At 41.2% G+C, this 14580-nt stretch overlaps 1 protein-coding gene across 24 annotated transcripts in view; it reads right to left on the bottom strand.

The window, feature by feature from the left end:
• The window catches only part of FARS2 (phenylalanyl-tRNA synthetase 2, mitochondrial), a 393182-nt gene that overhangs the window by 366228 nt on the left and 12374 nt on the right, over positions 1–14580 (bottom strand). For 4 of the 24 annotated variants that reach the window (XM_053247747.1, XM_053247740.1, XM_053247739.1 and 1 more), the window contains one exon: positions 13885–14057. The exons of 18 other annotated variants lie outside the window; for them this stretch is intronic. The gene's annotated coding sequence lies outside the window, so the exon portion shown is untranslated. Of the gene's footprint in view, positions 1–4793; positions 4810–5014; positions 5063–13884; positions 14058–14580 lie in introns of all 24 variants that reach the window. 2 more of the 24 variants (XM_053247745.1, XM_053247734.1) reach the window with 1 other exon arrangement.

The raw sequence follows: 14580 nt of genomic DNA, 5'->3' as shown, positions 1-14580 counted from the left end.
AAGGGTGGAGCAGGAGTTCCATCCTCACAAGGCACCAGTAAACTAGCTGAGTGAGAGGCTTGGCTTGCAGTACTGTGTGAGCAGAGGGGCATGAGGATGCGATTTTCTCTTCTCTCCCCTGCTCAAAAAACCCCATTTCTCTGCCAGGAATATGTTCCTGAGGCACACAACCCGCAGGGACATATTTCTGGTGGAGCAAACGGCTTTTGTGGGGAGGGAGGAGAAACAAAAGTTGTGTCCCCCATTCCCCTGCACAGCACTGCAAGCCAAGACTAGGACACAGCTATTTTACTGGTTCCTTGTAAGGATGGAGCTCTTACTCCATCTTCTTGCTCCAACTCCTTCTAAGGCTGTGCTACACGTCAGTCTAGGACTTCGAGGTAGGTCACTACATGGGAGGTTGGAGAAGAAAACATCAGCACGATGTTTCTCACTTGTTCATTCAGGCCTGTCTCCAGTTCTCCCTCTCTCCAAGCTGGTTCCTAGACGTTCTGGTCACCTAAGCTTTGCAAAAATGTTTGCATTCCAATTTAATAATTAAATCTAGGATTATTCTTATTTGTAAAACAATGAGATATGGATATGGATATACTGTACCAATGCCGTTGCTATGCCCACTGGTAGTCAGGTTTGTCTTGGGTTTGATATTATAACATACAATTGAAACTGTTCTTCTAGAGGCATATTAGGCTCTGAGGTTCTACACTGGAAAATTCCACAGAAATGTCAAGTCACTGAATTGTTCTGTTCAGCCAACAATCCACAGAAGACCTATTCATATAGAGATAAACTTCGAGTATGTGCAGAGTGAGATGCTTAAATGAGTCTTCAGAGTGAAAAGTCTACAGGTTGCATGTCCAAATGGAACCAGGATATCGTCTTTGAAAGGGATAAAGCAGAAGACAGCACGGCAGACGGCTTTCATCTTACAATCAGCAATGACAGCAGAAAAAGGAATCTACATTATCGCTTTTAGTGTTAAGAATGCTCTTTTAAATGTGAACCCTGCTGTACAAATCTACTTCAAATGGCACAAGATGCATTTATATTCCTGATAATAATAAAGAAGGAGGAAAAATGAGTGGAGTTTTACTGTATGTATTGTGCTCTTTAATATGCAGATCGCATTCAAAGAACTCAATACATATAGTGAAACTTTATGTGACAACATGCATATACAACTGTGCACATTTTCTCCACCCTTGAAGGAACAGCAAGATACAAATATGATTGTTAAAAATGTAGGAAAACTGTCATGTGTGAAGCAGACTCTACCACAAATTCCCATTCACCTAATTTGGCAGATTACTAGCATTACATCAACTCTAAGTGGCCTGAAGACACTGTTGGCTAGAGAGATTTCAATGATCTACCATTTGCAAATCTCCCTAGACAGACATTGTACTCTGCGTTGTAATTCTGTTTCCGCCTTTAGCTTTTAAAACACTTCCTTTGAGGTTTACCTTAACTGCTTCTGCACCACAGACTATCATTAATTTATGGATATACATAGCAGCAGCAGATATTGCCTATTACATAGAGCCAAATTTTCATTAAATTCCAGGTTGTTGTTGCTTTTGTTAAAACGTGAATTTGAGAGGAGAGAATTTCTCTTTGAACAAGTATGCATATCATGCAAAAAAGCAAAACAGTTTATTTTTCATTCAAGTCCTCATCACACTGCTCATGCCTAGCACTGGATCCCTCATATCTGCTGGGCAGGCTGGTAGAGGTTTGAGGTAGGCTGCACAGAGGTACTGTGCAATTTGTGAGACCCAATCACCTCAGATACCCTAATAGAGACGTGAGCTAGTGCTCAATGTTATCATTGTGGTGTAAGGTAAACAATAAAATCTAGGAGCAGAAGCAAAACAAGCCATCTGTACACATCCTCTACATCCTTCACAAGAGCAATGGGATATGATGGTTCTCCCACAACACTGCATCATCCTGAAAAGGAACTGTAGCACCTGGGGCCCAGCATAGGATTCCTCACATCTGCATCCAGAGAAAGGCACTTCTGGCTTCAGAGAAGTTTTTGCCACTAACCTCACCATTTCAGAACCAAGAATTTCCCTGAAGATGTCTCATCTTAGCCTCTGTACTACAAATGGCTTTTGAGTCTTACTGTTCCAGCACGATCTGAAGCCCACAGAGGCAGGCAGCAAATAAAGCCAGCAGATGGCTCTAAACAAGTATAAAGACAGGTGACAAAGTAGTCTAAGTGGAATAAAAATAAAACAAGAGCAATGCCACAGTGTTATCTTTTTCATAGTGCCACCTGGAGGTGTTGCAGGCTTGCCCATGAATGCCAAAAACGTGTCATGCCCATCTGCTTATTCTCATAAATGCACCTCATTGAGAGAGTATAAAGATGAAAATTTCCTCTGTGTTCCTCACTCTCAGCAGATCTATTTGTTTAGAACATTGTCATGGGTCAAGCGAGGCTTCAAAATACAGTAATTACTCTTTAAGCAAATTAATTCTACACATCCAGCTTTTGTAATCATATCTTATATCAGCTGCAATAATAATTAGGGAAAGCAGAGAAGCATCAATGCTTAGGATTTAAAGCAGTCTCTAAACAATTTTCACATATGTCTTTAAGCTCCTTAATGGACCTACTGTGGCTCCTTGCAACACAGGAAATACAATTCAGCACCAAAGCCTTAAAGCTGAAATACTTGTTCAGAAATATCATATGATATATTTCTTCTCACTGTGACACTTTAAAATATGGGTAAGAATTTGTAGTTTTGAATTATCTCTTCCAGATATCTGGCGGGGGGCGGGGAGAATCCCTTTACATCTATGATCACAGTTTTTTTGTCATGAGAGTAATGTTCATCAACACATGATCCTCTACCTGCAATCTGAAATGGTACAGTCCAAGAAAGGCTGCACCAGATGATATTTCTGAACATGTATGTAGCTTAGCACTTAAACCCAGATTCTCTCCATCAGTTCAGTCGTGTCTGACTCTTGGTCACTCTATAGATCAATGCACTCCATGCCGTCCTATCTCGTACAGCTTCCTTTAATTCCACCATGGTCATTCCAGTGTCATTTTTTTTAAATATAATATCCAGCCACCGAGTACAAGGCCGTCCCTGTCTCCTACTCCTGCTGATCATTCCCAGCATAATTGTCTTTTTGAGTGAATCAGCTCGCATGACATGACCAAAATATGTCAGTCTTTGTTTAGTATTCTTAGCTTCTAGCGATATTATTGGTTTAACTCAGCCTAAAACTTCCTTATTCGTTATTCTTGCTGACCATGGGATATGCAACAGATTAAACCCAGATTATTTGAAAACAATTAAATTTTTTACATTTTCTTATTCAAGAGAGCAGTGAAATGACCATGAAACAAGTCAGTGCAGGCAATGCTTGTCCCTTAAAACCAAAAGGTCAGGAGAACATACTACCTTCCTCTTTCTGAATCACTTCTCCCCCCCCCACCCGCCTTTCCTTGCTAGCAGTAACTATGTAGAGTTACTATAACTATACTATACTATAGGAGAACCCTGTTATTCACGGAACTGCTATTCACTTTTCTGCATACCTGTGGGTGTAAAAAAGCCACCCAGCATCTATATCCGTGGATACAAAAGGTATGCCTCTGCTAACTGCTAACTGGGCACACCCCTCTACCCCTGCTAACTGGGCCTACCCCTGCTAACTGGGTAAAGAGGCACCTTTTTGACATGGTGATTCTCTTTATTTAGCAAGAGGAGAGTAACCAGCCCTATCCACCCCCAGCACAGTACCTCCAGTGACTCTTGCTGGTGTCTATTACATTTCTTTTAGATTGTTAGCCCTTTGGGGACAGGGATCCATCTTATTTATTTATTTATTTCTCTATGTAAACCGCTTTGGAAACCTTTGTTGAAAAGCAGCATATAAATATTTGTTATTATTGTTGTTAAAACCTACATATCTGTGGGTCCTAGAGGGCCAGAAATTATCGTGGAGGTCATTTCTGGCCGCTATTTTGTTAAAAAAATAATGGGGGGTGGGGGTGGGAAAAGTCATGATTTTTCCCCATTTGGGACTTTGGAGGAGCATGGCTGGACACCTACAGATCCATGGAGCATGGTAGGGCACTTTATTTGACCTATTTTTGCTTTCTCCCTTCATTTTACAATTCATTTTACCATGATTTTACAAGTCTAGGAACCTAACACCCACCCACCCCCAACCCATTCACTCCATTACTCAGTATCCATTGTTTCAGTATCTGTGGTGCCCCTCCCCCATTCCCGGAATGAAACCCCAGTGAATAATGGGGTTCTCCTATATACTATACTATATGACTATACTATAGAATTACTAGAGTTACATGTGTACTAATGCTAATGACATAGTTCTCTTGTAAACGAATACCTGAAACCATGATTTCAAATAAGTTTGTAAACCATGCTTATGCCAGAACCATAGTTAAGTGTTGGTGCACATGTAATTCAATCACAGTCAACACCAACATGGGAAATATGGGGAGAATTCACAAATCAGCTTGAGAAGAGGCATCCCCTTTGTTAGTGACTGCTAACAAAGATCCACTGTGCATCCCACCACCTCAGACCATCAATAGAAGTGGCAAAGATTTTTCAAAAGAACAACCTATTTAAAAAACCTAATCCATATTGTGTTCATTTCCTACTTTCCTGGAAGATAAATATTCAAAGACTGATCAAATAAATACACCACCACCACCACCAAATGTGTAAGTTTCAACTGTGCTCAGGCTTTGAATAGCCTATTTACAGCACTGCCAGTAACAGGTGAAATACCTTTGCAGTTCCATTACTGTTATCTAATTACAAGTTCTTTATTTCATGTCATCAATGACCCTCAGAGATAGACAAGAACAACCCGACAGCCAGCCACAAATGGCAGTCATTAAGAAAGGTATTACATTTTAAACAATAAGAAATAATGAAGGACTGTTCCCTGACTGAGCCATCTAAAAAACAATTTATTATGTGCCTGCCATATAAATAAAATTAAATATTGGGCACGCCATGGTGGGCTCTTATTTTACATCACAGATATCTTCACACTAGTTTGGAGAGACATAGAACCTTTTACATGGTTTATAAAGCTATAAATCCAGTAAGCATTCTTCTTTTCATACTAGAGATATTTCCCCACCCCACCCCTTCATGTGTTCTAGATAACAAGGCTCAATCTTCCCATCATCCAATCAATCCCCTTGTAAGAGCCAGCTCTCACACAGACCCAGCCAAAGATCCTCTTTACATGGTGGAACAGAGATTTTCAGAGGCATAAACGTGTGAAATGGCTCTAAAATGTAAGAAACGGCTGTATGTGTTAGTCATGCCAATGGTTCATTAAGCCCTGCATAGCTTACCCTGGCTTCCAAAAGATTTCTGATGGTCATTACTTGAATATGAATGTACCCACCATCACAGCTTCCCTATTTGGACAAACCCCACACTAAGTGTGAGTGGCGGGGGGCGCTGGTGACAGGTAAGGGGCAGGACTTCCAACCAGTTCGTGCCACTCTGCACAGTTACAGTTGTGCTTCGTAACGTGCTCAAATGGGTCTTTGTTCTTTTCTGCCCCAGAGGGCAGGACTAGATTTAAGTTACAGGGGTGTACATTTCATTTGAACATTAGGATAAACTTCTTAATAAGAGCAGTTTGTCAATGGAACCAATTACCTAGGGGTGTGGTGAACACTCTGAGTTAAATAGTTCAAAGAAAATACACTGAAAACCTTTCATTTCCTTCCTTCACTCACTCTCCCTCCTTGTCATATATAAGTTACTAAAATAATTGGCATCCATTTATTATGAAAGCTCTCTGTAGCTATTTTCTCCATTACTTGAAAAAAAAGTTGCCATAGCAACTGCTATATAGCATAGAACATATGTTACTTTTGAAGCAGACATTACCTTCCAAAATAAACACAATATGAGCACAAACAATTCTTGCATTCTGTCTGTAGCATCTGAAATGATTTCTAATGTCACTAAACATTCCAAATGTTGTAAAGAGCAGGGCTCAGACGCTTATGGCCTCCAGCACAGCACTTTTGTATGGCCCATATGTTTTCGTTAGGTGCTCCAGACTTTCCCAGTGGTTTCTATCCCAGTGGTTGGCTGGCTAATCTAGGGCAGAGAGCTAAAGGATGCAAAACCAAGTCAGAATTCCCTCCCTCTGCTCCTCACTCCTCACACACTTGCCACCCACTAATGTATTTATGGCTGTCTAAATCTGCACAAAGCACATTGGCAGCACAACTTTTCTGTGACTCTAGGAAGTTATCTTCCGCTGGCCTGATACAGATGTTAATGCTGCCAGTCTCTTAATAGGGGAAGGACCAGGGCAGGAAAAGCCACACCTGTCACAATTTCTTTTGCTGCTGTGGCTTTTAAAAACACAGGCTGGGTCCAGTTCAAACAATACTTCACCTGCCCAGTCCACCCCAAGTGATAAAGACATGAGCATGCCCATCTCCTCTCACATCATGCTATTCCTTAATTGCATGGGGCAGGGCCCACACGCCTGGGAGACATGGCACTTAGAAATTTAACCATGGTGCCTAGACTAGGATATTCACGGCAGAGTTAATAAAATCCTTATTTTCCTTAGGAAGCCTTGTTTCTTGAAGTATGTTACTTATCAAGAAGCCCATTACTCTACTCCTTCACAATGTCCATCACTATGTCCAGTAATTTTGTTGTGTCCACTGTGCTGGCTCCTAGACCAAAAGGATATTTGACAAGGCCTGACATGGGGGTGATTCATCCAAACGGCTCCTCTGTAGCCTTCTTCCAACATTATGAGCACCCCGAGCACTCACAGCAAGCAAAAGTGCAGAGGATGTCACGTCACCCCACTATCAATCACCCTCTCAGCACTTCAGTCGCGGTTACACCAGGTTGCAGTTCATGGATTCAGCACCATCTTGGTTATGGCAATGGCGTCTTCAGATGAACAGTGCTATAACCATGATCATCGGACCAAGGGGGGTGATTGACAGTGAGGCAACACGCCTTCCTCCCCAATTTTGCCCAATGTAACCGTGAGCGGTCGCTCATAACATCTGAAGAGGGCTTATATGTGGTCCAAAAACTGCTTCAATGTAGTATTTGGATCATGCTTAGAGAGGCAATTTGGATGAACCTCTCCTCTACATTATTAAGGAATGGCATGTTGGAAAGGTGTGCTCACATCTTTTAACATGTAAGGTGGGCTGATCAAGCAAAATATCATCCAAACCAGTCCATTATCTCCAGGTTGCAATCTTTTAACTTTAGCTTGAATTAGTCATAGGCACCTGACCCTCCAACTATTTCAAAAGGAACAACCTTTTCGTTGGGTCACTGTGCATGCACACCAACTTCTCAACACAATCAAACACTGTAAACCCTAGCCAATAACCACAATACTGTTGACACATTCCTTTCCCTTCTTTCAGTTTCTTTGAGTCTCCAATCAATTATCTTGTGCAAACAGTTCAGTTTATTTAACATTTATATCCCGCTCTTTCTCTGAGGCGCCCAGAGTGGTGTACATAACTATGTTTCTCCTCACAACAACCAGGTAGGTTAGGCTGAGAGGTAAGTGACTGGTCTAGAGTCACCCAGTGGGTTTCATGGCTGAACAGAAATTTGAACTCAGGTCTCCCTGATCCTAGTCTAGCACTCTCACCACTACACCACACTGACTGAAAAAGAAATTGATAATACGTTATCCCCTCAAGGTAAAGTGTTATGTGAACAAAATGCTAGAAAGTACTGCTTTCACCCAAAGAGCATGCTCACCACAAGGAGCAGCACCCAAGTGGTGGGTTGCCCACTTCCTGTCTATAACATGCACATGATATGACATCATTACATTTCAAATGTCCACATAAATGGCTGCTGCTGTTGAAGGTGGGGAAGGTCACAGCACTACAATGTTCTAACACACATTGAGTGTACACATCACAGGAGGAGAATCCAGAAACCTGTAGTGTGCATAATGTGTAGCCTGTTTCTCTTAAAACAACACATATCTAACTCAGGCAACCATTCCCACTGCCTGGGGAGACTTAGGGTAGACCAAGGGGAGAAAAAAAACTGATGCGAACTCTAACATGGAGTACCTTGGAATAGCTCCAAATATCAAAATCTTCCTTTTAAAAACATTACGTTCAGGCAATGTCTTTACACATCAAGACTTCATCCAATACAACAATTCACTTTTAAATCCCTTTAAGGTACAGGACAAAAGCTTTTAAAAAAAGTGGATCATCATTTGCTGTGGCTTCTTTTTTTAATATAAAATCAAGAGAACTATAGCCAGTAGAATACTTAAGAATCAAATTCCTAACCCAGGCTCCAAGTTTATTTATAATGTATTCTGAAATGGGAAGCATAATAGGACGACATAAGAGCAAATGAATGCAGTGAGCAGAAGGAACACTGAGAGACACAGAGAGGGGAAAGGAATAGCAAATTGAATATGGCCTTTCCAGATGGGATGGAAATTCACACATATCTGTTAGCACAATCGCAGTGAAGGCCCCATGTGAGCTAGCAATGCAATTTGCTCTATCTCCACTGATGGGTAAGGGAGCCGTAGTGATGGCAGAGGGGGAGTAAGTGGCAGAGATAAGACAGCTTCCAAAGGTATCACCTACCCAACATTTTCTCCTTAGAAAAACCCAACAGTCTATGTGCTCTCTAGGATGAGATAGAGTGAACACATAAAATGGGGTAAAGAGGAATCTTGTGAAATAGTAGTGCAGGATTTACACACACACACACACACACAAGCCTTGTTTTTTTAATGTAATAAAGCTAACTGAGGTACTCTTGTTAGAAAGCAGAGATGGGAGTATTTAGTTCAAGCATACATGTAAATAAAAACAAAAATACAAAAACAGTTAAAAAGCTTTAGAATAAAGGCATGGGAGGGGAAGTGTGTGTAACTGTTCACTATATACCTCACAGGCACTAGCCAATAGGTGACTGTAATGTTCTCACAGTCTCATCTCTGTTCTGTGTTGCATTAGATACTGAAGGGAGAGGGGGGAACTAGGAGAAAATTGTAACTATTTTGAATCAACACATGTTTGAAAAAGTTGCTTTCGCCTCCAAAGAGACAGCTCTTTCCTTTGCACAAGCACAAAACTATGTCCATAGTAACAGTTGCTCAGGTATGCCAAACAGAAGACAAAATATTGCAAGAGCATAGGCAAACTCTTTTATGGGAAAGAGGATTGAGATTGTGGATGTAATAAAACAAGCTTTCAAATAAGTCTAACAGTTACTAGACTATGTACCCACACATTATACTTAAAAATTTATGGCATATCAACAGAAGTTGTTCTGCAAAAGACCATGAAAAATCCAATGTAGTTTTTTTTTTAAATAACACAACCAAAAACAAATAGTGTTCTAAATTCAGTATCTTAATAAAAAACAAACAAACTATTCTCAGATTACTTAAGTCTGAAAATAGAAGAAAATGAGGTAAATATTTGGTATTTATTTTCTACCTTAAAATAATTTCCAAGGAGAAATGCTCTCCCATCTCTTCCCTACCTTCCACAAAATAAAGAGCGAGATGTTTTGTTTTGCTCCAAACTGAAACCTACATCAAAGTTATGTTCCTGGAAGGGCTTTAAAGATGAAGGGAGTAGTCTCTGTTCCTATTTCCCACCACCTTCCTATTTATTAGAAGGAGAGATCTATAAACATGAAGCAGTATTTAAATTTACTTAGATAATCAATTTGTAAAAAGGCAGGTGATTAATCAAGTATGGGAAGGAGTCGAGCTTAGTTATTTGATACTTAAAACTGTTTTGTAAACTGAATAGAACTTCAAATTTAAAAAATGTTAACATGGAAAGAAATGCTCATTATGCTAACATATCTTTAATTACAGTGAGCCTCTCTCTGGATTTTAACTGTAAGTTGCTGTGGGAGCCAATCTTGGCTGAAAAATGAGGTATACATTGAATAAATAAATAAATGCTCAAGAGACCCTCTATGGAAAAGTAGCAGAGAGAACAAGTTTTGGGAAGCAATACTTAATTTAAAGAGTAGAATTGTTTTGTTCCAACTTTGTTCCTTTTTTCAATTTAAAACTTTTTTTAATGAGTTTCTCTCTGTTTGCGTTGCTAGCCATTACAAAGCCTGAAAATTAAATTTTCAGCAAGCTTATTTGCAAAATGCTCCCACCTGGAAAAGGAAGAAGCATCCACTCTTATGCAGACTGGGAAATACTGCATATGTTCCAACTGTCTCTATTTACTAGGGATAGTCTATTTTCTGACTCCTGTCCATGATAAATTACTGTCACTATTTTGTATCTATTTTTGTATTTTGTGGATGCTTTATTAAACATTCTTGGTGTGATTTGCCAAATATGTCATTCTTTAGGATTTAGTTTCTTCCCCATGTTCTCTAGAAGTGAAATCTCTCAATGGGGAATCGGTGCATCTCAAATGTAATGTAATGTAAAGTAAAGTGTTCTATTGAGTCAGTGGCAACTCCTGGCGACCACAGAGCCCTGTGGTTGTCTTTGGTAGACTACAGGAGGGGTTTACCATTGCCATCTCCTGCACAGTATGAGATGATGCCTTTCAGCATCTTCCTATATTGCTGCTGCCAGTTACAGGTGTTTCCCAAAGTCTGGGAAACATATCAGCAGGGATTTGAACTGGCAACCTCTGGCTTGCTAGTCAAGTCATTTCCTGCTGCGCCATTTGGTGGCTTCAGATCTAATGCCTTTCCCAAAAACAAGCCTTTGATTTCCATTGGGTGCTGTGTTTGATTAATTAAGTGCCGTCAAGTCAGTGTCGACTCTTAGCAACCACATAAATAGATTCTCTCCAGGATGATCTGTCTTCAACTTGGCCTTTAAGGTCTCTCAGTGGGGCATTCATTGCTGTTGAGTACATATAGGTAAATGTGTATGCATGAACACAAAGGTACTATGCAGTGCAAGTTCTGCCATTTCTCTATTACATCTTAACTCATTCACCCAATGGGAATCAAAGGCTTGTTTTTGGAAAGACATTTTTCCTCGTGGAATCACTCTGGCAGAGAAACATTGCTAGAGCAATACTGTTTTGTGCAGCTTGCTGAATGTGAAACACAGGGTTCAGGAATAAAATATACATTTTATCTTGGCTACCATTCACAGAATACATGAGAAATAGTTTTCTTTGCTTTTCAATAACTATTTTGCTCACACAATCAGTGCTTTACATTTTTATAATGCTTATTTCACTTCTAACAGCTCCTCTCTGTGGAAAGCAAGAATATTGCAGGCTGCATGTTAGATCTGCCTTTGTATTATTTCTAGTAGGTTCCTACTAGGTATAGAAGCTGTGTACCTGGTTCGAGCATCTTTCAGAATGTTCAAAAAGTTATTAATCATGATTTAGAAAACTGCACACACAAGATCCCACCATGGAAGGCAAAAATCTAGAAGTTCAAGCTGGTTCATAGCAGACCATAGGAAATTAAGAAAACAAGATTCACCAGCTATTCTGCAAGAGTAAAAGGTGGGGTACTTTGTTAACTTGGCATATTCTTAAGATCTTCATATTGCTTCAGAGAGCAAAGCTTGGTACAATGTCTTTCAACTGCCTTCATAGCACCAAGAAAGACCAATGCTTACTTATCCATGCACTGCAGTTATTTATAATCTCAAAACAATTTTCGTTAGAGGATTGTACAGAAACTGGTATCTACAGGAGGAAAATGCCTGTTCTCTTTAAGGCAGAGCTTATTTTCTTTTCCTGTCTAGCAACACACACACATATATGCACGAAACTATGTGCCAAAAATTGTGTCCCAAAAGCGCTATTACATGTTACATCCATGATCACACTTACTTATCCATGGTTATTTTTCTATGAGTACTTTTTAAACATGGAATGCAAGAAAAGACTGACACTGTAATGACCAGACAACTGTATAGTATGAGCACCTCTTTCCACTGGTGGCCATCCCACTGGAGCACTTGCAGGATCTAGTTCCCAGAGAAAAAGCATTCGCATGACCAGTTTCAAATCAGAACAATTCTGCCCCAATGGTGCTATTTATTTATTTATTAAGTACCCAACGACATTTGTCTATGAACATAAACTTAGGTTCAGGACTGTTTTCACCACAATCAGCTTTGTACAAGAATGGAACAAACTTAAAGGCCTATTCAGTCATTCGGGGGTGGGGTGGGGATCTACATGAACAGAACATATAAAGTGGGTCTGGAAGTCTGGAAGCCTATCACTCACCTTCCCCAGGGCACTGCTCATGGTTATGGCGGTGTTCGTCTGAAGTGGCGAACACCACAATCGAAATGGCAGGTGTTTCTCTGATTGGTATTCTCTATTCTAACTGGCAGCGGCTCTCCAGGATTTCAGACAGAAGTTTTGCTCAACCCTACCTGGTAATACGACAATTGAACCTGGGACTTTCTGCACGCGATGCAGATGCTTGAACACTGAGCTATGGCGCCATACTAAAAATTGGTTTCTGATGCACTCTCCCCCCACATTATATTTTACTCAATTATTAATCTTAGTTCTATTTCCCACCTCATTAAGAAAACTCAGACCAACTTACATGAGGCTCCCAATGGCTTTCCACCAAGCACTGCTGGTCTTTAGATTTAGCACTACTCTAAAATCAGATGCTTTCAGAACAATAAATATAGGATGCCTAGCAGAACAGTGCATGCATGGGCAACTTAGAGGATATAGGAGCTGCCTAACCTTTACTGAGTGCGATCTGTCTGGCTAAAGGTACATGGATAGAGCAGGCTATAATATAGCTGAAACAAAGCAGATTGATTTAAGGCCAGTTGAGATGTTCTAAAGCGCTCCATGAGGAGCACACTCATGGACACACACAGTCATGCTGAGAAAGCAATATCTCACCTGGTACCACGACACTGACAAGCCCTACTTCCTGTGAGAACATGATGGGCTAAAAAACAACACCACCACCAAGTTGTTCTGGTAAGAACTAATCTGCCTACCTTCCTTTCACTATAATCTTAATTTATAATTACAATCCTCAAAAGTTAGCCTACTTCAGCCTTAACGTTCACACATCTGCCAACTTGAATAGGAATGGATGACATAATCACAAACTATGTCATTGAGCCATCCCTATGTGTCCCTACACCTGTAGCAAATTTGGTTCAAATCGGTTAGGTGGTTCACAAGTTAGCCCAATTGCGCCTCAAACGTTCCCGCATCCATCTTGAATCAGGGTGGATGACATCATTACAAACTACTAGGGATGTGCACGAACTGGTCCGGAGTCCACTGTAGAGGCCTCCGAACCGGTTTGAAAGTGGCATCGGCTTGAAGGTTCGACATCGAGGGGTGGTTCTTTAAGGGCGGGGGAGGGTGGGCGCATGCGCAGGCGGTACTTCTGGCTGCTTCCGCCCAGGAATGGGGGCAGGGAGGTATGCTGCTGCCCTAAAAACTTTGCAAAAAACCAAGCGCTGGTGGGGGAAGTGGGGTGGGGGGAGTGCACCCTCCCCCACCCTTAAAGAACCACCCCCCGGCATCAAACTGCACCTCCACGGTTCCATGCATACCACTACAAACTACACCCTAGAGCTGTCCCTATGTATCCCTACACCTGTAGCAAATTTGGTTCAAATCAATTACACAGTTCACAAGTTAGCCCACTTTTGCCTCAAACATTTATGTGTCCACTATCTTGAATTGGGGTGCATGACATCATCACAAACTACACCATTGAGGTGTCCATATGTGTCCTTACAACTGTACCAAATTTAGTTCATATGGTTTCAGGCATTGCGAAGCTGAGTGGTGGGGGAAGCTGATGTGGCAGGGACACACACACAGAATGCCAGATGATCTCATAAACTCACTTTCCTTAAGGCTAAAAAGGACTGCTGTATTCATGTAAATTGCCACCAGGAAGCAATGCTTGTTGGGGGCCATGCTGGGTCAGATGTTGCTTCCTACGGCTGCATCCACAGAATTGTCTGAACCGGGCCTCAAGCAGGCGCAAAGTACTACAGGATAAGGTTCCATCCACAGGCTAGAAGGAAGAAAATAAGTTTAAGAACTTCTGCTATGAAGAATTCTACAGCACTAGAACTCAAATAAACCTACTGAGCTGTACAAATACTGTGTGCTTGGGAGCAACAGATGGGGCACAACTGGCAGGTTGGAGGCACTGTTCCCTCTAAGGTGTGCGCATGCTCACAAGTGCTCAGTAACTTTAGATCCTGCTCAGGTTGAATCAGGAAGGCCCCACTCTGAATGCATGTGCACACACACTACCTTGATACTGCCACTCAGAACAAAACTCATTCCGCACACAGATGAAAAAAGTTAGAGAACACTGGTTGGAAAGGTATGCAGTCCAAACACAGGCCACCTATGCCCTCCCTACGCCACTGGCCTTCACAGAAGAATCTGTTAGCCTTTGCTGGAAACAGGATGAGTGCTCATGTTAAAAGTGAGCCTGAGTACAGGGCCCTCAAATGCACGGAACAGATAGGAAGTGTCCCGCTGTACCTGTGTTCAATATATCATGTGAATAACAGTACTAGGGATGT

Source organism: Hemicordylus capensis, chromosome 4 (assembly GCF_027244095.1).
Source record: "Hemicordylus capensis ecotype Gifberg chromosome 4, rHemCap1.1.pri, whole genome shotgun sequence".
In the NCBI taxonomy this organism is placed as follows: Eukaryota; Metazoa; Chordata; class Lepidosauria; order Squamata; family Cordylidae; genus Hemicordylus; species Hemicordylus capensis.
Note: the sequence above shows the minus strand (reverse complement) of the source record. Positions and strands in the feature narration are given on the sequence as shown.